The 25,921-nt window shown below is 42.3% G+C and overlaps 1 protein-coding gene across 5 annotated transcripts in view; it reads left to right on the top strand.

The window, feature by feature from the left end:
• The window catches only part of cntln (centlein, centrosomal protein), a 366,307-nt gene that overhangs the window by 126,974 nt on the left and 213,412 nt on the right, over positions 1-25,921 (top strand). The window lies entirely within an intron of this gene.

Below are 25,921 nucleotides of genomic sequence, written 5' to 3'. Positions count from 1 at the left end.
TAAGGTGCTGGTAAACAGTAGTTCACCATGTCAGACCAAGGTAAAAAGCAAGTGGGGATAGAGAATCCCACTACGGAATGGTGGGGGCTAATGGTAAGTTGGGGTTAGAAAATTGGGGCTACCATGTTACAGCTCTGTCTTTGTGTCTGCACTTGCTGCTAATGAGGCTCCACGCCTGGAGTGCTGTTTCTCACAACTGTGCCATATATGTCTGGGAATGCTAACATGTCACCACCAAAGTAATGTTGAAAAGATCCGCAAATGATACTTATATGGTTTTAAATGTCATTTTACATCTCTCTCCTGATTATTTTTTGAATTACTTCCAGGCATGGGGGATATTCTCCACCTTTGTTTTTTTTAAAGGTCCAAAAGTGGTGTGATTCTGATGTAGGAGACTGGAAAAGCCAGAGTTATACCTGTTCTAGAATTGGCTGCTGGCAGAAGATGCCTCCCAGCCCAAGGTGGAGCATGTTTACATATGTCAGGATAGTGACGGTCAAAACAGCTGTCCCAGAAATTGTGCAGTTTAAACCAGAATTGCAGCTGACTTAAGTTAGGCTTGTAGAAAAGAGGGTAAGTTACCCACGTGAGTCTCGAATTAGGAAATGGTTGAGTTCACAGGCTTTGAATGCCCACAAACTTTGTCTGAAGTATCAGCTTTTACTGAAGCCATTAGAAAAATCTTTTCTCAGCTAAGAGAGGATTCTGTGAGCTGCCTTTCAGCAGTTTCAGGCAGGGAAATGTTTTGCTTCCTATGCTTCTGTAAAGGAACCCTTCCCATGGTGTTCACTCTGGGCATTCTAATATATGTCTGATGATGGAGGCAGAACAGGAGCAGGAGGAAGAATAACAGAAGTATGCAGGATAAGGCTGCATCAAAGGAGAACAACAAAAACTAGGATTTGCCCTTGCATCACAGTAGGAAGACCTTGCTGTAGTCCACAGGCTGTAGAGCCAGAGGCTGGCTTCTGTGGAGCCTCAGTTCACCAATGCCAGATCCCACTTTCACCTCTGGCACCGTGAGGGTAATGAATGAAGAAGTGCCACATAAATAAAGAGACTGCAAGGAAGGCTCAGGGGGAGCAGTTGGTTACCTTGGCTGCTCTGGTGAGGTCATTAAACCTCTTCTTGCAGGGCAGGGGATTGTGGGATTTGTGAAGGTGGCATTTAATGCCACAGCCATCTCCCCCCACAAAGTGTGTACCACATTCTTGGTGTGTTTCTGGCCCCTTACCCCATACAGCCAGTTTCTTCTGCTCCGTGTTTGCTAGTGCTGTTGGGGAAGGTTTAAACTAGAGTGGCAGGGGGATGGGAACCTGAGCGGGGAGTCAGAAGGGAATAAAGTTGAGAGCAGCAAGAGAGGGGAAGACCCAGGGGAAATCTACAATACAAATAGTACAAACAGTTGTTCAAGAACAAGTGAAAGGGAAAAGCATAGAGCAGCGGAAAGAAAGTGTACTTTAGGCACGACAGATAAAATGAAAACTAGAAGACGTAAGACGATTAACCCAGCATCAAAGCTGTGGCAGGGGGTTGGGAACCTGAGCAGGGAGACAGAGGAAAGCATATCAGGAAGGGTCAGAAGGTATGGAGTAAAAGGTAAAGTGTTAAAAAAGGAAAAAGCAGGAACTAAGTGTCACAAAACATATTTGAAAGTTCTTTATCTGAATGCACGTAGCATTCGTAACAAAATGGAGGAGTTAACGGCACAAATAACTACGTATGGGTATGATCTTGTGGCCATTACAGAAACATGGCTGCAGGGTGACAACGACTGGGAATTAAATATGCCAGGGTATTTAACAATCAGGAAGGACAGGCAGGAAGGAAGGGGAGGTGGGGTGGCTATGTTAATAAGGGAAGGAATCACTGTAATACAGAGAAAAGATATTGGGTCAAAGGATCAGGATAATGAAACAGTTTGGGTAGAGATAAGGAATAATAAGGGGCAAAAAACACTCGTGGACGTAGTATATAGGCCTCCTAATAGTTGCAACTCTGCTGGAAGAAGTATTAATCAGGAAATAGTCGGGGCATGTAATAAGGGAACAGCTATAATTATGGGGGATTTTAACTATCATATTAACTGGACAAATCAAATTGGGCAGGGCAGCCTTGAGGAAGAGTTTATTGAGTGTATTAGGGATGGATTTCTTGAGCAGTATGTAACTGAACCAACAAGGGGGCAAGCAACCTTGGACCTGGTCCTGTGTAATGAGCCAGGATTAATTAATAATGTCCTAGTTAAGGATCCCCTTGGAATGAGTGACCATAACATGGTTACATTCCATATCCAATTAGAGGGTGAGAAGGTTGGTTCTCAAACAAGCGTACTGAGCTTGAATAAAGGAGACTATGATGGTATGAGAGCGGAATTGATTAAAGTGGACTGGGAAAATAGATTAAAGGGTAAGACGGTACATGAGCAGTGGTGTTCATTTAAGGAGTTATTTTACAACTTTCAAAAAATATATATTCCACTGAGGAAAAAAGGGTGTAAAAGAAATGACAGCCATCCGTGGCTAAGTAAAGAAATTAAGGATAGTATCCGACTAAAAACAAGGACATATAAGGTAGCCAAACTTAGTGGGAGGATAGAAGATTGGGAAGTCTTCAAAAGACAGCAAAAAGTAATGAAAGGATTGATGAAGAAAGGGAAGATAGATTATGAAAATAAATTAGCAAAAATATAAAAACAGATAGCAAGAGTTTCTACAGTTATATAAAAAGAAAAAGGGTGGCTAAGGCAAACTTAGGTCCTTTAGAGGATGAGACCGGGAAATTAATGGTGGGAAACATGGAGATGGCAAAAATGCTTAACAAATATTTTGTTTCAGTCTTTACGGTAGAGGACACTAAGAATATCCCAACACTGGACAAACAGGGGGCTCTAGCGGGGGGAGGAGCTAAATACGATTAAAATCACTAAGGAATTGGTACTCAGTAAATTAATGGGACTCAAGGCGGATAAATCCCCTGGACCTGATGGCTTGCATCCGAGGGTCTTGAGGGAAGTGGCAGTAGGGATTGTGGATGCTTTGGTAATAATTTTCCAAAATTCTCTGGACTCGGCAAAGGTCCCGGCAGATTGGAAAACTGCCAATGTAACACCCTTATTTAAAAAGGGTAGTAGGCAGAAGGCTGGAAATTATAGACCAGTTAGCTTAACATCTGTGGTGGGTAAAATTTTGGAGTCTATTATTAAGGAGACAGTAGCGGAACATTTGGATAAACATAATTTAATAGGACAAAGTCAGCATGGCTTTACGAAGGGGAAGTCATGTCTGACAAATTTGCTTGAGTTCTTTGAGGATATAACGTACAGGGTGGATAAAGGGGAACCAGTGGACGTAGTGTATTTGGACTTCCAGAAGGCATTCGACAAGGTGCCACATAAAAGATTATTGCTCAAGATAAAGAATCACTGGATTGGGGGTAATATTCTGGCATGGGTGGAGGATTGGTTATCTAACAGGAAGCAGAGAGTTGGGATAAATGGTTCATTCTCGGACTGGCAACCAGTAGCCAGTGGTGTTCCGCAGGGGTCGGTGCTGGGTCCCCAACTCTTTACAATCTATATTAACGATTTGGAGGAGGGGACCGAGTGTAACATATCAAAGTTTGCAGATGATACAAAGATGGGAGGGAAAGTGGAGAGTGAGGAGGACATAAAAAACCTACAAGGGGATATAGACAGGCTGGGTGAGTGGGCGGAGATTTGGCAGATGCAATACAATATTGGAAAATGTGAGGTTATGCACTATGGCAGGAAAAATCAGAGAGCAAGTTATTATCTTAATGGCGAGCAACTGGAAAGTACTGCAGTACAAAGGGATCTGGGGGTCCTCGTGCAAGAAAATCAAAAAGTTAGTTTGCAGGTGCAGCAGGTGATCAAGAAGGCCAACGGAATGTTGGCTTTTATTGCTAGGGGGATAGAATATAAAAACAGGGAGGTATTGCTGCAGTTATATAAGGTATTGGTGAGGCCGCACCTGGAATACTGCATACCGTTTTGGTGTCCATATTTACGAAAAGACATACTTGCTCTCGAGGCAGTACAAAGAAGGTTCACTCGGTTAATCCCGGGGATGAGGGGGTGGACATATGAGGAGAGGTTGAGTAGATTGGGACTCTACTCATTGGAGTTCAGAAGAATGAGAGGCGATCTTATTGAAACATATAAGATTGTGAAGGGACTTGATCGGGTGGATGCGGTAAGGATGTTCCCAAGGATGGGTGAAACTAGAACTAGGGGGCATAATCTTAGAATAAGGGGCTGCTCTTTCAAAACTGAGATGAGGAGAAACTTCTTCACTCAGAGGGTAGTAGGTCTGTGGAATTTGCTGCCCCAGGAAGCTGTGGAAGCTACATCATTAAATATATTTAAAACAGAAATGGACAGTTTCCTGGAAGTGAAGGGAATTAGGGGTTACGGGGAGCGGGCAGGAAATTGGACATGAATTTAGATTTGAGGTTAGGATCAGATCAGCCATGATCTTATTGAATGGCGGAGCAGGCTCGAGGGGCCGATTGGCCTACTCCTGCTCCTATTTCTTATGTTCTTATATTCCTCTGTTAGGATGACCTGCAAGTCTGGTTCCCTGAAGTTTGCTGTTTGAACATAAGAAATAGGAGCAGGAGTAGGCCATACGGCCCTTCGAGCTTGCTCCGCCATTCAATCAGCTCATGGCTCATCTTCGACCTCAACTGCACTTTCCTGCCCGATCCCCATATCCCTAGATTCCCTTAGAGTCCAAAAATCTACTGATCTCAGCCTTGAATATACAAAATGACTGAGCATCGACAGCCCTCTGGGGTAGAGAATTCCAAAGATTCACAACCCTCTGAGTGAAGAAATTCCTCCTCATCTCAGTCTTAAATGGCCAATCCCTTATCCTGAGACTATGCCTCATAGTTCTAGACACTCTAGCCAGGGGAAACAATCTCTCAGCATCTACCCTGTCAAGCCCTCTCAGAATTTGATACGTTTCAATGTGATCACCTCTCATCCTTCTAAACTCCACAGAATATAGGCCCTTTCATCCCAGGAATCAATCTAGTGAACCTTCGTCGCACCCCCTCTAAGGCAAGTATATCCTTCCTTAGATAAGGCGACCAAAACTGTACACAGTACTCCAGGTTTGGTCTCACCAAAGCCCCGTACAGTTGTAACAAGACTTCCTTACTCTTGTATTCCAACCCCCTTGCAATAAAGGCCAACATACCATTTGCCTTCCTAATTGCTTGCTGTACCTGCATGTTAACTTTTTGTGTTTTGTTGACAAGGACACCCAGATCTCTCTGAACACCAACATTTAATGTGAATAACCTCACATTTCCCCACATTATACTCCATCTGCCACCTTCTTGCCCACTCACTTAACTTGTCTATATCTCTTTGCAGACTCTTTGTGTCCTGTTCACAGCTTACTTTCCCACCTAGCTTTGTATCGTCAGCAAACTTGGATACATTACACTCTAAGTCATCTAAGTCATTGATATAGATTGTAAATAGCTCAGGCCCAAGCATTGATCCTTGCGGCACCCCACTAGTCACAGCCAGCCAATCCGAAAACGACCCGTTCATTCCTACTCTTTGTTTCTTGTCTGTTAACCAATCTTTTATCCGTGCTAATATATTACCCCCAATCCCATGAGCCCTTGTCGTGTGTCACAACCTTTTATGTGGCACCTTATCGAATGCCTTTTGAAAATCCAAATATACGACATCCATTATCTACCCTGCTAGTTACATCCTCAAAAAACTCGAATAGATTTGTCAAATACGATTTCCCTTTCATTAAATCACATGTTGACTCTGTCTAATCAGTGCCCTGTTCCCACGTCCTTAATAATAGCTTCCAGCGTTTTCCCGACAACCGATGTCAGGCGAACTGGCCTGTAGTTCCCTGTGTTCTCTCTTCCTCCTTTCTTGAATAGCGGGATTACATTTGCTACCTTCCAATCCACTGGGACCGTTCTAGAATCTAGGGAATTCTGGAAGATCAAAACAAATGCATCCACTATCTCTGCCGCCACCTCTTTTAGAACTCTTGGATGTGGTCGATCAGGTCCAGAAGATTTGTTGGCTTTTAGTCCCATTAATTTCTCAAGTACTTTGTCTTTACTAATATTAATTGTTTTAAGTTCCTCACTCTCATTAGACCCTAGGTTCCCCACTATTACTGGTATGCTTTTTGTGTTTTCTTCTGTGAAGACAGATATAAAATATTTGTTTAACGTCTCCGCCATTTCCTTATTCCCCATTATAATTTCTCTTGTCTCAGCCTCTAAGGAACGCAGGTTTACTTTCGCTGCTCTCTTCCTTTTTACATACTTGTAGTAGCTCTTACAATCTGTTTTTATATTTCTTGCTAGTTTACTCTCATATTCAATTTTCTCGCTCTTTATCAATTTTTTGTTCATCCTTTGCCGATTTCTAAAACTTCCCAATCCTCAGGCTTACTACTCTTCTTGGTAATATTGTAAGCCTCTTCTTTTAATCTAATACTATCCTTAACTTCTTTAGTTAGCCAAGGATGGATCACTTTTCCCAAGGAGTTTTTATTTCTCAATGGAATTCGTTGAGAATTATGAAATATTTCTTAACCTACTGTCATACCTTTTAATCTAATTTCCCAATCTACCTTAGCCAACTCGCTCCTCATGCCTATGCAGTTGGCTTTATTTAAGTTCAAGACTCTAGTTTCAGATTTAAGTATGTCACTCTCGAACTCAATGTGAAATTCGATCTTATTATGATCACTCTTCTCCAGAGGATCCCTTGCTGTGAGATTACTAATTAACCCTGTCTCATTACACAAGACAAGATCTAAAATAGCCTGTTCCCTTTTTGCTTCCACGATGTATTGGTCTAGGAAACTGTCTCGAATGCATTCCATGAACTCATCCTCCAAGCTACCATTGCCAATTAAAGTCCCCCGTGATTATTGCATTACCTTTGTTACTCGCTCCTATTACTTCTAGATTAATATTCTGTCCAGCTAGACCTTTGATCGAGCTGTCATCCTTCTTGCACAGGTGCCCTCTTTCTCCAGTGCTGCCATTACTCCTTTTAAGATGATACTAGAACTGAGAGGTTATACCTATCAGGAAAGATTGAGCAGGCTGGGGCTCTTTTCTCCAGAAAATAGAAGACTGAGGGATGAAGTGATAGAGATCTTTAAGATTGTGAAAGAGTTTGATAGGGTAGAGGTAGAGAAGATGTTTCCTCTTGCAGGGGAGACCAGAACTAGGGGCCATAAATATAAGATAGTCACTAATAAATTCAATAGGGAATTCAGGAGAAACGTCTTTACCCAGAGAATGGTTAGAATGTGGAACTCGCTACTACATACATAAAAAAAAACATAAGGTAACATAAGAGATAGGAGCAGGAGTCGGCCATTTGGCCCTTACAGCCTGCTCCGCCATTCAATGAGATCATGGCTGATCTGATTCTGGCCTCAACTCCACTTTCCAGCCTGTTCCCCATATCCTTTGATTTCCTTGCTGATCAAAAATTTGTCTAACTCAGCCTTGAATATATTCAATGACTCAGCCTCCACCGCTGTTTGGGGCAAAGAATCACAAAGGTTCACAACCCTCTGAGAGAAGAAATTTCTCCTCATCTCCGTCTTAAATGGGTGACTCCTTATTCTGAGACTATGCCCCCTAGTTCTAGATTCCCCTATGAGGGGAAACATCTTCTCAGCATTTACCCTGTCAAACCCCCTCAGAATCTTGTGTTTCAATAAGATCTCCTCTCATTCTTCTAAACTCCAGTGATCATAGACCCAACCTGTTCAATCTTTCCTCATAAGACAACCCTTCCATACCCGGACTCAACCTAGTGAACCTTCTCTGAACCACCTCCAATGCAAGAATATCCTTCCTTAAATAAGGGGACCTAAACTGTATGCAGTCCTCTAGGTGTGGTCTCACCAGCACACTGTACAGTTGTAGCAAGACTTCCCTGCTTTTATACTCCATCCCCCTTGAAATAAAGGCCAATATTCCATTTGTCTTCCCAATTACCTGCTGTACCTGTGTGCTAACTTTTGTGTTTCATGTACGAGGACACCCAAATATCTCTGTACCACAGCATTCTGTAGTCTTTCTCCATATATATAATATTTTGCTTTTTTATTCTTCCTACCAAAGTGGATGACTTCGCATTTTACCACATTATACTCCATCTGCCAAATTTTTGCCCACTCGCTTAACCTATCTATATCCCTTTGCAGACACTTTGTGTCCTCCTCACAACTTACTTTTCCAACTATCTTTGTATCATCAGTAAATTTGGCCACAGTACACTCACTTCCTTCATCCAAGTCATTGATATAGATTGTAAATAGCTGAGGCCCCAGCATTGATCCCTGCAGCACCCCTCTAGTTACAGATTGCCATCCTGAAAATGACCCCTTTATCCCGACTCTCTGTTTTCTGTTAGTTAGCCAATCCTCTACCCATGCTAATATATTACCCCCAACACCATGAGCTCTTACCCGTGCGGTAACCTTTTATGTGGCACCTTATCGAATGCCTTTTGGAAATCCAAATACACTACATCTGTTTGTTCACCTGCTCGTTACTTCCTCAAAGAACTCTAATAAATTTGTCAGACCCTTTCATAAAACCATGTTGACTCTCCTTGATTTTATTTTGAGTCTCTAAACGTCCTGCTACTACTTCCTTAATAATCGATTCTAGCATTTTCCCAATGACAGATGTGAGGCTAATTGGCCTATAATAATTTCTTTCTGTCTCCCTCCTTTCTTGAATAGGATAATTGAGGCAAATAGCATGGATGCATTTAAGGGGAAGCTAGATAAACACATAAGGGGGAAAGGAATCGAAGGATATGCTGATCGGGTGAGATGATGTAGGGAGGAAGGAGGCTTGTGTGGAGTATAAACACCGGCATGGACCAGTTGGTCCGGAAGGCCTGTTTCTGTGCTGTACATTCTATGTAATTCTATGTAAGCTGCTGCACCTGGTCTCTGCATCTCCTCCAGGTATTTTCCCATTCTTCTTGCATGCTCCTGCTCCTCTTCCCGCCTCCCCCCACCCCTTTCTGACTTGTTTCCCTCCCTCCACTTTGCCCAGCCCACTACCACCCTCCCCTTCAGGTAGTTTATAGCGCCCCCCCCTCTTGACTTTCATGCCCAGGTTTCCACCCTCCCCCCCGGTCTATGTGAGGTATCTTGGGCCATATTTAGATAGGCCTGCATGCTTCTGCGTATGTAATTTGGCTGACCCTGCAACTTACACCTGGGTTCACTATCTCGATCTCTGGGTGAGCAATGTAATCGGAATCTTGGGCCAAATATCTACATCTTCCTGTTTAAAAATAAAAGGTGGATTCTTGCCCTTTTGACCATTGGGTTTGTGAGCATCACTAAACCGAAGAATGGATTTGCACATTCCAAATAGTGCACATTACTTTCAAATGTGGCCGTTGTGATGTGGGTAGATACAGCAGCCATTTTTACACACAGCAGGACTCACAAGCAGCAAGGAAATCTGAACCTGAGCTGAGAGGACTACTAATTGAGCTAAATTGACCAGCTTATTGGTCAGTTGCCCTTTTTAATGGATCGAAATAACATTCTGGTCGACTATATTTGAATCATTAATGTATCTTCTGTAAATGTTTAGAGGGTTGTTACCAGACCTTTGTGAAAAATGACAAAGAAAAATACAGTGTTCTTCTCTGATAACCAAAACCTCTTCAAATTCTCAGTAATTGCAATGTCGATTTAATGAGTGCATTTCTTAATGAAACAGTTACAATTTCTATACTTGTACTAAGGCATGATTCGTCTTGAAACTCTAATTTTTTGGGGGGCGAAGAGGGCATCATAATTGATAAATATTTAATCTTATTTACAGAACCTCTTCAATGAGTGTTTGAATGGTCAATTAAGCTCGTTTTTGTTTTTTTAACCTGCATACATCAAAGGTGATATCAATATGTAGTGTTTTTTTCAGCTGCATTATTGTCCAATACACTTCCAATTACTAATTTATAGTGTCTGACAGGGTGAGCGTACTCTGATCTACTTTAACATTCTATTTCAACTTGACAGTACACTAATAATTTTAAATATGTTGGTTGTTAGAACTGTTTCTTGTGGTTAAGTCTCAGTAGAGGTCGACATTCTCACCTGCCAACCATTCGTGTGAGAGATATAATCAGTCTTCAGCCGGGAAACTAGGCTGCACGGGAAGTGATACTGATGGGAAATGCAGTTCCTGCCAACTGACCTGTAGAATAACTCGGCACTGTGTCTGCAGCCTGTTAGTTACTCTGCTAGTTGTCGGAACATATTTAAAGTGCACTGAGTTAAAGTTGAAATTTAAAAAAAAACTCGTTACAAATGGAAGCAAAATGTGTACATATTTGATGTGGACCAGTGAAATGTTAAACATAGTTCTCCAGGTGACATTTGATTATTTACCATGAGACGTTGTTTCGTGGCATGGCGTCCTAGCATTCTGCTGATTTTATTGGGATGAAATTCTTCCTGTTTTACACTCACATTGGCTTTTTTGTTAAATTTGACTGGAGGAGTTTTGACTCCCACCTTTATTTAATTTCTACTAATTGGGAAGCTGAATGAGGAATGGATATTTAGGGGGAGAAATTGGACCTTGTTGCTCCTGTTTTTTGGGCGTAAAATGAAGGCCAGTTTCGGGGACCAACTTCCTGCCTCCCAAGGACCTCGGACCCGATATTGTGTCAGGTCGTTTCTTAGCTGTTCAGGGCAGCTGCCTAAAACAATTTAAAGATATTAAAAAAAAGCTGAGTAGGATTTAATGAAGGTTGATTGTGTTTAACTCTGTGAATTATTCATGGGTGTTATGTATAACAAACAGTTTTGTTGAAATATAATGCAAACATTATAAATATTCCATAAGTTGCAGATTAGATAACCAAAATGTTATAATTTCTATAAGCCGTAAAAGAACTTGTGGATGTACCTGCCTGTCTGCCTACATGTTGTGTCTGCAACCGACGCTGATAATTGTTATACCCTGTGGTCACCTCTGTGGATATTGTACAGTGAGGTATTCATGTTGAAATAAGTGGGAGACCAGATTAGGTTTCAGACGGCACTAATTTTAGCAAGTTAGTTACATCTTACACTTGTATTCATTTTTAAAAAGTCGTCATTAATAAAACAGCAAAAGTCAATATTGAGAAAGAAATCTGTCACAAGGCGTCATTGTTTTAACTGTATGATATGAACAAGTTGTGGCATCTCATTGTTTGCAGTATGGAAAGGCTCCAAGATGATGTCATTAGCTTACTAACAATAAATAAAACTCTGCCCACATCCCCATTGAATTACCTGGCACTACATCAGGCAGATGGAATTTTAAACGTGGGAGAGACCATTTTTTTTGCTAGCCATCACGAACCACTAATTAACCTGTTGGATTGCATGAGAATGGAATGTGAGAGTCCATGGAAAATTAATTTGTTAGTGGTAAGGACAAAATATCAGCCAACCTCAATGCACCTGTAATAATGACCAGCTTTAATGCTCACGGGCCACTTAATTGATAGAAACGTCCCAACCTTTGCTAACACACCTGTTGAATATACATTTGGTGTGAGCAGTGACTGCTCACAGAAAACATTAATTCTGATTTACCCACCAAGCAAAGAATATGCTCAGGACCCAAGTGACAGTCTTCACTTTGCTCCTTCACAATCCTTTGAGTGCAGCACTAGTAAAGGTGTTAATTGTTGACACTTTTACCAGAACAGGAGTGCAGTATAAAATCTCTGTATGAATGTTATATATTCAGTGATGGTAACTTTAGGACACTATGGCTGTTGCAGATTCAAAGAAAAATTATTTTCAAAACCTCTATAGTTAATGTACATGAGTAGGCCATTCAAGGCTGCCTAAAAACTTCTCAGGGCCAATTTAGCAGTGGCCCCCTGTGCCTGTGTAAGTCGGGCATGGACCATTGTGCTGGATTTGTCATTGTTGCACCTGTTTCACATCTGAAAAACAGGCGCAATGATGTGGAATTTAGACCCCAATGATACCAAAGTAGGGGCACGACTAACTAAGCAAGTGTGCATGAGCATAGAGAGGTTAGCGAAGTGGGCAGATAGGTGGCATGTGCAGTTTAGTGCAGAGAAATGTGAAGTAGTTCATTTTGAGGAAAAGAGGGAAGTATACCCTAAATGTACAATTGTCAACCGAGTGCAGTACTGAAGGAGTGCTGCACTGACGGAGGTGCTGTCTTTCGGATGAGACGTTAAACTGAGGCCCCGACTGCCCTCTCAGGTGGACTTAAAAGACCCCATGGCACTATTTGAAGAAGAGCAGGGGAGTTCTCCCGGTGTCCTGATCAATATTTATTCCTCAATCAACGTCATTAAAAGACAGGTTATCTGGTCATTATCATGTTGTCGTTTGTGGGATCTTGCTGTGCGCAAATTGATTGCCGCGTTTCCTACATTACAACAGTGACTGCAATTCAAAAGTAGTTCATTGGCTGTAAAATGCTTTGGGACGTCCTGAAGTCATGAAAGACGCCATAGAAATTCAAGTCTTTCTTTTATTTGCAGATACATAGATCTTTAAAGGTGGGCATGCAGGTTGGAAAGACAACAAAGAAAGGCAAATAGGGTTCTGATTTTATATAGGCTTTGAATACAGAAGAGAAGAAGTTATGCTGAATTTGCACAAGATGTTGATTAAGCTACAGTTGGAGTATTGTGTGCAGTTCTGGGCACCCCATTATAGGAAGGATTTTAGAGTCATGCAAAGGGTACAGCAAAGATTCACTAAAATGATAGCAGGAATGAGACGTTGTAGTTATGAATTGGATAAATACTTGCAAAGGAAAAATTTGCAGGGCTACCTGGAAAGAGCAGGGGAGTGGGACTAATTGGATAGCTCTTTCAGAGAGCAGGCACAGGCGCAATGGGCCAAATGGCCTCCTTCTGTGCAGTATGATTCTATGAAGAATGGCTTCAAAATTGAGCTTGAGCTATAATAGAGATTTTTAAAACTATGAAAGGTTTGAGAAAGTAAATAGTTAAAGATTGTTTCCACACTAGTTGGTGAATTGATAACAAGGAGTGTGGACTGAGGGTTGATACTCAAGGAACAAAGAAATGTTATCACAGGGTTATTATAACATGGAATGCCTTATCAGAAGTGGCTATTGAAGCAAAGACTATAAACTCATTTAAAAATTAATTAGATAAGTATTTGAACAGGGAGAAGGTAAGAGGGTACGGGAAAGGGCGGGGTAAATGAGATTTGAGTACGTATCTCCAGTGGAAGAGTTTGCACACACTTGTTGGTTCAGTGGCCGACTCCTGTGCTGTGATTTCTATTTTTACAGTATTAAGGCTGCTGAAATGCCAGGAATTTTTAAAAAAATCTTTTATTATAATTTTAAATGAAAAAGTTAATTTCATTTCTCTCTCTCTCTCATTTTTATTTTTTAACTTTTATTTAACTATTCCATATAATCCTAGAATACAATATATCTATTGTAACATTTTCTAAAACTTTAAAAATAACTTTCAAACTCCCTGCTTATTTGTTTCCTTTTCCTTCTGACCCTCAACATCTATCTTGCAGGTGTGAGTAACATCCAAAATATAGGTACCTATTAGCTGGCGAACTGGCTTTAATGTTTTTTTAAAATATATATATATAACATATATTTTGTTACACTTGAGTGTAAATGAATGCAGAATTTTGTATTTAAATTTAAAACTGTGAACCTGCAAGTTGTTGGTCATTACTGAAGCTGGTTTATTTTGTAATATACATACAAAACCAGTTTGAAAACCAAACCTTTATCATTGGAAATGATGAAGAATATCTTTGTAATATGTATAAATATTTGGGATCAATGCTGGTACACCTGCTGCTGTTACCTGCTGAGCTTCTGATGGTACTTTGATGCCCTGCTGCTTTCTCAGCTTTATTTTGCTGATGTCTGGGTTCTGGACAGAAATCCACTTTCCCCTGGGCCGAAGTCCATTTCTGTGCTGCTTCTGGACCTCATAAAGATCTTGGATGTCGCCACCGTTTTCTACGGAATTTCTGCTGGGCGGTCTTGATTCTAGTCTCTAGCCTGTTGCTGCTGCATCCGCAGTTTCCTGTTCCTCTAACGGGAATTTTTCACCCTATGCTGAGCTGGCTCTGATCTGTTTCTGCTGGTTCCCATCCTGCTCTGTATTCTGCTCTACTGTGACCAAATAGCCTTTGGTCTGCTGCTTTCCACCTGCTTCCCATTGTCGCTGATTCCATTCATTCCCCTGCCGATATACTGGATCCGTTGGTGTGCACTACTAATTACTGAGGCCACTAGTCACCTCCGCTGGACCCCTGGGTCAACCTCTGCTGGCTCACAGTCGATTCTCCACGCCTCCACAGTTCTCCATTTTCCATGGAAACAGTTCTCGCCCACTGATGCTCTGCCCCTCAAACAGCTCCTGGACTTGTTTGCCCTCCACACCTATCTCTGAACCTGCACATCAGTTCGTCGGTGCTCCAAGCTGTCTCCACCCTATCCATCTCAACTTCGTCCCACCACGCACTTTAACTTCAGATTCTCTCTCATTGTCTCCGCGCTATTCTCCATTTACAACCAGGACACATCTATCCTAATCTTTGCCATGCCTATGTAACCTGAATTTCCTCTGTGTCCTTCACGTGCATTTTAGCTGCTGTTCCGGACCGAGCCCATTACGTCTATTTCTACTTTTTTAATCTCTTTACCCTTCTGGCCCCTTCTCTCCTGTCTCTTCGCCTTCCTGTCACCCAGTCATGCCTTCTTTCATTTCGCCCCTCTTGGTTCCTTTGCCCTCCAAATCGCTACCCCAACCCTTCCCTATTCCTTCACATTCCTACTGTGCTGCCTCACCCCAGGCTTGACTCCCTCCTGGGTAAGTCCACGGCTTCCCTCTATGCCTCTCTCGGCATTCTCTGAGGGGCCCATCCAGGCATTCGTTGCTGTTCCTTTACAAGCAGCAAACCCAACTGCCCCATCCTACTCCCTCGCCGACCTTCCAATCTTACTAACCTCCTTCCTGTCCCACTCACCCCTCCCTCAGCTGACTCTGTCGACTCTGCCAGTGGATCAGCTATCACCACCCCTCTCCATGTCTCCCTCCAAAATGTCCGTTCACTTGTGAATAAGGTTCTTGCCATTTACGACCATATTGTGGATAATTGCATTGACATCGTGGCCTTGACGGAAACTTGGCTCACCGGTGCTGATACCTTCCCCCTTACTGAAGCTGCCCCGCCTGGCTATACTTTCCACCACGTGCCCCGCCCAAACCATCGTGGTGCCGGTGTGGCCCTTATCACCAAATCACACCTTGGTCAGTCACCCTACTCCTCTGGCACAATCTCCTCCTTTAAGTACTACCAGCCGCCTCCTTAAAGCACTCTCCCCTGCCCTTTCCAGCTTCTCCTCCAACAAGTGCGAGGAGCTCATGGACTTCTTGGCCACTAAGATTGAGGCCATCCGTTCAGCTGCCTCTGCCACCTCACTCCCTTCCCCTCGCCTACCAAGCCAAGGTTCCCCCCTGCCCTAGTCCTGAACTCATATCCTTCTCTTGCCAAGCAGCGCATCTTTCTCTAGTTTCTTTTCTGTCTCCCCTCATTTCCTCTCTCAGACCATCTTGTCCACCTCCTGCTCTCTTTGACTCTATTCCCACTAAACTGCTGACCACCCAACTTCCCTTCCTGGCCCCCATGTTAGCTGATATTGTTAAAGGTTCCCTCTCCATGGGTACTGTCCCCCTCTCTTTCAAATCTGCCATCACCACCACCTTTCTTATAGACCCTCATTAAAACGTAGTCACCTGTCTAATATCTCCTTCTTTGGCTCGGTGTCAAATTTTGTCTGATACCGCTCCTGTGAAGCGCCTTGGGACGTTTTCCTCTGTTAAAGGCGCTATATAAATGCAAGTTGTTGTTGTTGATCAGCAGTCTAACTGATGACACACAATTTAGCCGACACTGCGCAACAGTAGAATTGTAAGATGCATTCGGGTCAAAGCGACGCAGGTGTAAAGTCTCGGGCCATCAATCTATGATGCTAGAACCTGTATGAAATATCAAAACCCCGATGGGGCAGTTGCATTTCACATTCTGCAGTATTGCAGCTTACATTGTCGACCACCAGGTGGCACAGTACAATCTCCGAGTGGTATTGGTGGAGAACTACAAGTGTAGATTAAGCAGTATTTCTCCGGGCCTGTCGAGCCTCACACACATCTTGGTTTAAAAGAAGTAGCATTTTTAATAAGAAAAGGCCCAACCACCTCTCCCTGACCCTCAACGGCACCACGATCGCCAGTTCCGACACTAGCATCTAGAGGATCACTTTTGACCAGAAGCTTAACTGGATCAGTGATATCAACAACATAACGAGCAGAGCAGAGACTGGTGACTCTGTGACAAGTGGCTCATCTCCTGACCTCTCAAAGCCTAACCACCATCTTCAAAGCTCAAGTGAGGAATGTGATGGAATAGTTGCCACTCACCTGGATGGGTGTACTAGCAACAGTACTCCAGATGCTTGACTCCATCCAAGACAGCAGTCTGCCTGATTGGTGCCCTTGCCACTGCACTCAGTAGCCACACCCTTTACCATAAGCGCACCATGGCTGCAATCTGTATTATCTACAAGGTACACTGCAACAACTCAAAAGGCTCTCTTCTAAAGCAGAGCCTCCACCATCAAGAAGGACAAGAGCAGCAAGATCATAGGCACACCATCACCTCTACACACCATCCTAACTAGGACATCGATCATAGTTCTTTCATCATCGCTTGGTCAAAATCCTGGAAATCCCCACCTAATATCTTCATGGGGGGATGATGGCAGTGCAAGGATTGAGCAGTTTAGTAGAAGGCCCATGCCTACATTCTTGGGACACTATGGATGGCCAATAAATGCGGCTTTGCCAGCATTGCCCATATCACAAGGACAATTTTTTTTTAAAGTGTCAGTCATTAAGATAAATACATATGTTTAAATAGGTTCCAATCTATCTCTTGCTGATTTGATAAATATCACTACCAATGTTGATGGCTTTAATACTCTCCAATTCTGGCCTCTTGTGCATCCCCGATTTTAATTGCTCCACCATTGGCGGTCTGCCTTCAGTTGCATAGGCTCCAAGCTCTGGAATTCCCTCCCGAAACCCCTCTACCTCTCTCTCCTCTTTTAAGATGCTCCTTAAAAACTATCTCTTTGATCAAGCTTTTGGTCACCTGTCCTAATATCGCCTTATGTGGCTCAGTGTCAAATCTTGTTTGATAATCGCTCCTGTGAAGCACCTTGGGATGTTTTGCGACATTAAAGGCGCTATATAAATGCAAGTTGTTGTTGGGGTGACCTGCCAAAGAAAATTCTAGGGTTTAATTTCCTCACTGGCTCATCCAGAATATCCAGTAAGTAACTGAGTCATGAATGTTGGAAGGCCATATGTTCAATCTCCAGTCAATGATTAAGTCCTAGGAGTTGCTATATTTATGACAGACCGTTTTTCAGCCCTTATGTTTATGCTGTGTGACTTTTTGATTTTGAAGTTTGTTGGTTGATATAGTTATGAAACTGCCAAAAGAAATGTAGATTTTTTTCAAATGAGCCCCAACGAATTTAAGTGAGCACTAACTCATTGAGAGGTTATAACTATCAAGATAGACTGAACAGGCTGGGGCTCTTTTCTCTAGAAAAGAGAAGGCTGAGAGGTGACCTAAGAGAGGTCTTTAAACTAATGAAGGGGTTTGATAAGGTAGACGTAGAGAAAATGTTTTCACTTGTGGAGGAGACCAAAACTAGGGGCCATAAATATAAGATAGTCACTAATAAATCCAATAAGGAATTCAGGAGAAACATGTTTAACATAAGAACATAAAAAATAGGAGCAGTTGTAGGCCATACGGCCCCTCGAGCCGGCTCCGCCTTTCAATAAGATCATGGCTGATCTTCGACCTCAACTACACTTTCACACCCGATCCCCATATCCCTTGATTTCCTTAGAGTCCAAAAATCTATCGATCACAGTCTTGAACATACTCAATGACTGAGCATCCACAGCTCTCTAGGGTAGAGAATTCCAAATATTTAAGACCCTCAGTGAAGAAATTCCCCCTCATCTCAGTCCGAAATGGCCGACCCCTTATCCTGAGATTATGCCCCGAGTTCAAGACTGTCCAGCCAGGGGAAACAACCTCTCAGCATCTACCCTGTGAGAATCTTACGTTTCTGCCCCCTCAGAATCTTACGTTTCAAAGAGATCACCTCTCATTTGTCTAAACTCCAGAGAGTATAGGCCCACTCAGCCCAGGAATCAATCTCATGAACCTTCGTTGCACTGCCTCTAAGGCAAGTATATCCTTTTGTAGATAAGGAGACCAAAACTGTACACAGTACTCCAGGTGTGGTCTCACCAAAGCCCTGCACAATTGCAGCAGTACTTCCTTACTCTTCTACTCCAGCCCCCTTGCAATAAAGGCCAACATACCATTTGCCTTCGCAATTGCTTGCTGTACCTGCATGTTAACTTTCTGTGTTTCCTACCAAAGTGAATAACCTTTCATTTCCCCACATTATACTCCATCTGCCACCTTCTTGCCCACTCACTTAACCTGTCTATATCCCTTTGCAGACTCTTTGTGTCCTCCTCATAGCTTACTTTCCCACCTAGCTTTGTATCGTCAGCAAACTTGGATACATTACACTCGGTCCTTTCATCTAAGTCATGAATATAGATTGTAAATAGCTGAGGCCCAAGCACTGATCCTTGAGGCACCCCACTAGTTACAACCTGAAAATGACCCGTTTATTCCTACTCTCTGTTTTCTGTCTGTTAACCAATCCTCAATCCATACTAATATATTACCTCCATCCCATGAACCATAATCTTGTGTAGCCATGATGTGGAGATGCCGGTGATGGACTGGGGTGGACAAATGTAAGGAGTCTTACAACACCAGGTTATAGTCCAACAGCTTTATTTGAAATCACAAGCTTTCGGAGCTTTCCTCCTTCGTCAGGTGAGGAAGGAGGAAACTCACCTGACGAAGGAGGAAAGCTCCGAAAGCTTGTGATTTCAAATAAAGCTGTTGGACTATAACCTGGTGTTGTAAGACTCCTTACATAATCTTGTGTAACAACCTCTTATGTGGCACCTTATTGAATGCCTTTTGAAAATCTAAACATACTACATCCACTGCTTTCTTCCTTATCTACCCTGCTAATTACACCTTCAAAAAACTCTAAGAGATTTGTCAAACACCATTTCCCTTTCATAAAACTGTGTTGACTCTGCCTAATCATATTATGATGTTCTAAGTGCCCTGTTACTATGTCCTTAATAATAGATTCCAGCATTTTCCCTACTACTGATGTCAGGTTAACTGGCCAAAATTCCCTGTTTTCTCTCTCCCTCCTTTCTTGAATAGTGGGATTACATTTGCTATTTTCCAATCCACGGGGACCGTTCTAGAATCTAGGGAACTCTGGAAGTTTAAAACCAAGGCATTCACTATCTCTGCAGCCATCTCTTTTAAAACCCCAGGATGTAAGCCATCAGGTCCAGGGGATTTGTCGGATTTTAGTCCCATAAATTTTTCTAAAACTTTTTTTCTTTACTAATCTTAATTACTTTTAAGTTCCTCCCTCTCATTCGACCTTGGTTCCCTACTATTTCCACTATTTTTTTGTGCCTTCTAATGTGAAGACAGATACAAAATATTTGTTTTAACGCCTCTGCCATTTCCTTATTCCCCATTATAACTTGTCCTTTCTTTGCTACTAAGGGACCCGCATTTACTTTTGCTGCTCTCTTCCTTTTTATACATTTGTACATCTGTTTCATATTTCTCGCTAGTTTACTCTCATATTCAATTTTCCCCCTCTTTATCAATTTCTTGGTTATCCTTTGCTGATTTCTAAAACCCTCCCAATCCTCAGGCTTTCTACTCTTTTTGGCAACATTGTAAGCCTTCTCTTTTAATCGAATTCTATCTTTAACTTCTCTAGTTATCCATGGTTGGATCACTTTTCCTGTGGAGTTTTTATTCCTGAAGGGTAAGTATATTTGTTGGGAATTATGAATTATTTCTTTAAATGTTTGCCATTGCTTATCTACCGTCATATCTTTTAATCTAATTTTCTAATCTACCTTAGCCAACTTGCCCTTCATACCTACATAATTGGCCTTGTTTAGATTTAAGACCCTAGATTTGGACCTACACCACTCTCAAACTCAATATGAAACTCTATCATATTATGATCACTCTTTCCTCAGAGGATCCTTTATTATAAGATTACTAATTAATCCTGTCTCATCATTGAATAAATTTAAAACAGAAATAGACAGTTTCCTAGAAGTAAAGGGAATTAGGGGTTACGGGGAGTGGGCAGGAAATTGGACATGAATTTAGATTTGAGGTTAGGATAAGATCAGCCATGATCTTATTAAATGGCGGAGCAGGCTCGAAGGGCCGATTGGCCTACTCCTGCTCCTATTTCTTATGTTCTTATTACACAGTAACTTGTTCCCGAGTTGGTTCCTCGACATATTGTTCTAGAGGTTTTCCATGAACTCGGCCTCCAAACTACTTTTGCCAATTTGGTTTGCCCAGTTTATATGAAGATTAATGTCACTCATGATTATGGCATTACCCTTGTTACATGCTGCTCTAATTTCCTGATTTATACTCTGTCCAATACTACAACTACTGTTAGGGGGCCTGTAAACTACTCCCACCAGTGTTTTCAGCCCCTTGTTATTTTTCAGCTCCACCAATAATGATTCTACATCCTGATTCTCTGAGCTAACATCCTTTCTTACAACTGTCTTTATGTCATCCTTTATTATCAGGGCTAACCCCTCTCCTTTTTCATTTTGCTTATCTTTTCTAAAAGTTAAGTACCCTGGAATATTTAGTTCCCAACCTTGGTCACCCTGCAACCATGTCTCAGTAATGTCGACTAGATCAAACCCATTTATCTCTATTTGCGCCATTAATTCATCTATCTTGTTACGAATGTTTCGTGCATTCAGATACAGCTCCTTTATAGAATCATAGAAAGGTTACAGCACGGAAGGAGGCCATTCGGCCCATCGAGTCCGCGGTGGCTCTATGCAAGAGCAATCCAGCTAGTCCCATTCCCCCGCCCTTTCCCCGTAGCCCTGCAAATTTTTTCTTTTCAAGTACTTATCCAGTTCCCTTTTGAAGGCCATGATTGAATCTGCCTCCACCACCCCCTCGGGCAGTACATTCCACATCCTAACCACTCACGGTGTATAAGAGTTTTTCCTCATGTCACCTTTGGCTCTTTTGCCAATCACCTTAAATCTATGTCCTCTGGTCCTTAACCCTTCTGCCAATGGGAACAGTTTCTCTGTATATATTCTGTCTAGACCCTTCATGATATTGAATACCTCTGTCGAATCTCCTCGCAACCTTCTCTGTTCCAAGGAGAACAACCCCGGCTTCTCCAGTGTATCCACATAACTAAAGTCCCTCATCCCTGGAATCATTCTAGTAAATCTCTTCTGCACCCTTTCCAAGGCCTTTATATCTTTCCTGAAGTGCAGTGCCCAGAACTGGACACAATACTCCAGTTGTGGCCAAACCAGCATTTTATAAACGTTCATCATGACTTCCATACTTTTGTACTCTGTGCCTCTGTTTATAAAGCCCAGGAACCCATATGCTTTTTTAACTACTTTCTGAACCTGCCCTGCCAGCTTCAACGATTTGTGCACATATCCCCCCCCGATCTCTCTGTTCCCGTACCCCTTTTAGAGTTGTGCCCTCTAGTTTATATTGCTTCTCCTTGTTCTTCCCACTGAAATGTATCACTTCACATTTTTCTGCGTTAAATTTCATCTGCCACGTGTACGCCATGCCACCAGCCTCTTTATAATCCTCTTGAAGTCTATCACTGTCCTCCTCACTGTTTATTACCCTTCCAAATTTTGTGTCATCTGCAAATTTTGAAATTGTGCCCTGTACACCCGAGTCCACGTCATTAATATATATCAAGAAAAGCAGTGGTCCCAGCACCGACCCCTGGGGAACACCACTGTACACCTCCCTCCAGTCCGAAAAACAACCGTTCACGACTACTCTCTGTTTCCTGTCCCTTAGGCAATTCTGTATCCAAGTTGCTACTGCTCCCTTTATTCCGCAATCTTGATGCCTACCGTGCCGCACTTTATTAAATGCCTTTTGAAAGTCCATATACACCACATCAACTGCATTGCCCTCATCTACCCTTTTTGTTACCTCATCAAAAAATTCGATCAGGTTAGTTACACACTATTTACCTTTAACAAATCCTTGCTGGCTTTCCCTAATCAATCCACCCTCGTCCAAGTGACTGTTAACTCTGTCCAGGATTATCGTTTCTAAAAGTTTCCCCACCGCTGAGATTAAACTGACTGGCCTATAGTTGCTGGATTTATCCTTACACCCTATTTTGAACAAGGGTGTAACATTTGCAATTTTCCAGTCCTCTGGCACCACCCCCATATCTACAGATGTTTGGAAGATTATGGCCAGTACCTCCGCAATTTCCACCCTTCACTCAACAACCTAGGATGCATCCCATCCGGACTGGGTGACTTATCTACTTTAAGTACAACTAGCCTTTCTAGTACCTCTTCTTTATCAATTTTTAGCCCATCCAGTATCTCAACTATGTCTTCCTTTACTGAGACTGCGGCAGCATCTTCTTCCTTGGTAATGACAGATGCAAAGTATTCATTTAGTACCTCGGCCATCCCCTCTGCCTCCATGAGTAGATCTCCTTTATGGTCCCTAATCGTCCCCACCCCTCCTCTTAATACCCATTTACTATTTACATGCCTGTAGAAGACTTTTGGATTCCCTTTTACGTTGGCTGCCAGTCTATTCTCATACACTCTCTTTGCCCCTCTTATTTCCTTTTTCACTTCCCCTCTGAACTTTCTATATTCTGCCTGGTTCTCGCTTGTGTTATCAACCTGACCTCTGTCATACTCCCCTTTTCTCCGTTTCATCTTAGTCACTATCTCTTTTGTCATCCAGGGAGCTCTGGCTTTAGTTGCCCTACCTTTCTGCCTCATGGGAATGTGTCTGGACTGTACCCAAGCCATCTCCTCTTTAAAGGCCGCTCACTGTTCAATTACAGTTTTGCCTGCCAATCTTTGATTCCAATTTACCCGGGCCAGATCTGTTCTCATCCCATTGAAATTGGCCCTCCTCCAATTGAGTATTTTTTCTTTAGCGTGGTCCGTATCCTTTTCCAAAGCTATTCTAAACCTTATGATACTATGATCGCTGCTCCCTAAATGCTTTCCTACCGACACTTCCTCCACTTGGCCCAACGCATTCCTTAGAACCAAGTCTAGCAATGCCTCCTTCCTCGTTGGGTCGGAAATGTACTTTTTAAGAAAGTTATCCTGAACACATTTCAAAAATTCCTCCCCCTCTGTGCCCCTTATATTATTATTGTTACCCCAGTCTATATTAGGATAGTTGAAGTTCCCCGTTATCACTACTCTATGGCTTTTGTACCTCTCTGAAATTTGCCTGCAAATTTGCTCCTCTATATCCTTCCCATTAGTTGGCAGCCTATAGAATACACCCAGTAGCGTAATGGCACCTCTTTTATTTCTGAACTCTAACTAAATAGATTCTGCCCTTGACCCCTCCAGGACATCCTCTCCAGTACTATAATATTCACCTTAATCAATACTGCCACCCACCCCACCTCCTTTCTTTCCTTCCTATCTTTCCTGAACACCTTGTATCCAGGAATATTTAGTACCCAATCCTGCCCTTTTTTGAGCCAGATCTCCGTTATCGCCACTTTTTTTCCTTAATATGATCTTAGTCACTAATGCCCTATTACCTTTGTTAAGCTCTCTGTCCCTTCGTGGCACACTCTGCTTGTTTTTACCAAAATCGCTATTTTGCTCGACAGCCTTGATTTCTCTTTTTAGACTTGCCCTTACTTGGACCCTCCCCCCTCTTATTAGTTTAAAGCCCTATCTACCGCCCTAGTTATTCGATTCACCAGGAAACTGGTCCCAGCCCGGTTTAATTGGAGCCCATCCCAATGGAACATCTCTCTCCTTCCCCAGTACTGGTGCCAGTGCCCCATGAATTGAAACCCCTGCTTCCCACACCACTCTTTCAGCCATGCATTTAACCATCTAATCTGTTTGTCTCTATGTCAATTTGCGCGTGGCTCAGGTAGTAATCCAGAGATCAATAGTTTTGAGGTTCTGCTTTTTAATTTGGACCCTTGCAACTCAAGTTCCCTCAGCAGAACCTCATCCCTAGTTGGTTCCTTCGTGGACCACGACAACTGGATCCTCCCCCTCATGCTCCATTGATTTTCCAGCCACGAGGAGATGCCCTTAATCCTGGCACCGGGCAGGCTACACAGCCTTCGGGACTCTCGGTCGCGGCTGCCCCTGACTATACTATCCCCTGCCACTACCTCATTCCTTTTTACTCCCCCCACTTGAATGGCCTCCTGTACCACGGTGCCGTGATCAGTTTTCCCTCCTCCCTGCAGTCTTTGTTCTCATCCATACAGGTAACAAGTACCTCATACCTGTTGGACAAGGTCAAACGCGGAGGCTGCTCCATCACTGCATCCTGGGTCCCCATACCTGCTTGACTCGGAGTCACATCCTCCTCTCCCTGACCACAGACCAACTCTAAACTATTACCTAATCTAAGGAGTGTGACTGCCTCCTGAATCAAAGTTTCCAGATAACTCCCCCACTCCCAGATGCACCGCAATTACCCAGAGAGTGGTTAGATGTTGGAATTTGCTACCACATCATGTCTTTGAGATGCATTTAAGGGGAAATTAGATAAGCACATGAGGGAGAAAGGAATAGAAGGATATGTTGATAGGGTGAGATGAAGTAGGGTGGGAGGAGGCTTGTGTGGAGCGCAAACACCGGCATAGACGTGTTGGGCTGAATGGCCTGTTTCTGTGCTGTAAATTCTATGTAATTCTATGTAATTCTTGAAAACCAAAAATAATATAATAGCATGAATGTTGATGTCCTTGGGTGAACTGGAGTAAGAGGGAGATTTCTCCCAAAATGAGATTAAATTAAATGCTGGTGGTGATTTAATTTTTGGTCTCCATTTATCTCTTTTAAAATGTGTCACAATCCTTTTCAATTAATTTTGTAATTCTGAATGACCTCAAAATCTACAAAGTTTATTCATAATGAATTTTAATTGAAAAAACAAATCTTGCTCAAACTATTTCTTTTATTATTCTGTGTAGCGTTTTAAAAATTTGATAAGGTGTCTCTTGTTCACATAATAATGTAGAATTTCATTTTTATTAATTTTAATTATAAACTGATGTTGGATTAGGCATCAATAAAGGGCGAGAATGGTTGGATTACTTCAGAATTCAAACTTTTGATGAAAAGACAGTGATTTTGTTACGCTCTTAATATGTGCAAGAATTTCTCTTTGTTACTGCGCTTAACATGGACCTCAGACATTTGACGTTTTAAACTGGACACAATACTGATGATTCCTCTCCTTACCCTAAAGCTATATTTTCAGCTGAACAAAGTTGAGGATAATTGTAGCATTATCGTTTGTTCAAAGTGGATTTTACAAGTAAAGTCTGTGTTTTGCTGGTACATTCTCAGTCACTGTCATTGGATTGACACAAGATTTAAAAAAATTCTCTGTGTTATTAACTGCATTACATTGTGGGAAAATATATTTTCTGAGGAGCAACCGATTTTGTGTTCCAGTTACTACGCTGCTCATCAGCAGAACCCAAGACAATATGTTGCAGTCCAGCATTTCAAATAGATGAATAAAATCTGAATTAACTAAATCTGATTTTTATG

Source organism: Heptranchias perlo, chromosome 4 (assembly GCF_035084215.1).
Source record: "Heptranchias perlo isolate sHepPer1 chromosome 4, sHepPer1.hap1, whole genome shotgun sequence".
Classification (NCBI taxonomy): domain Eukaryota; kingdom Metazoa; phylum Chordata; class Chondrichthyes; order Hexanchiformes; family Hexanchidae; genus Heptranchias; species Heptranchias perlo.
Note: the sequence above shows the minus strand (reverse complement) of the source record. Positions and strands in the feature narration are given on the sequence as shown.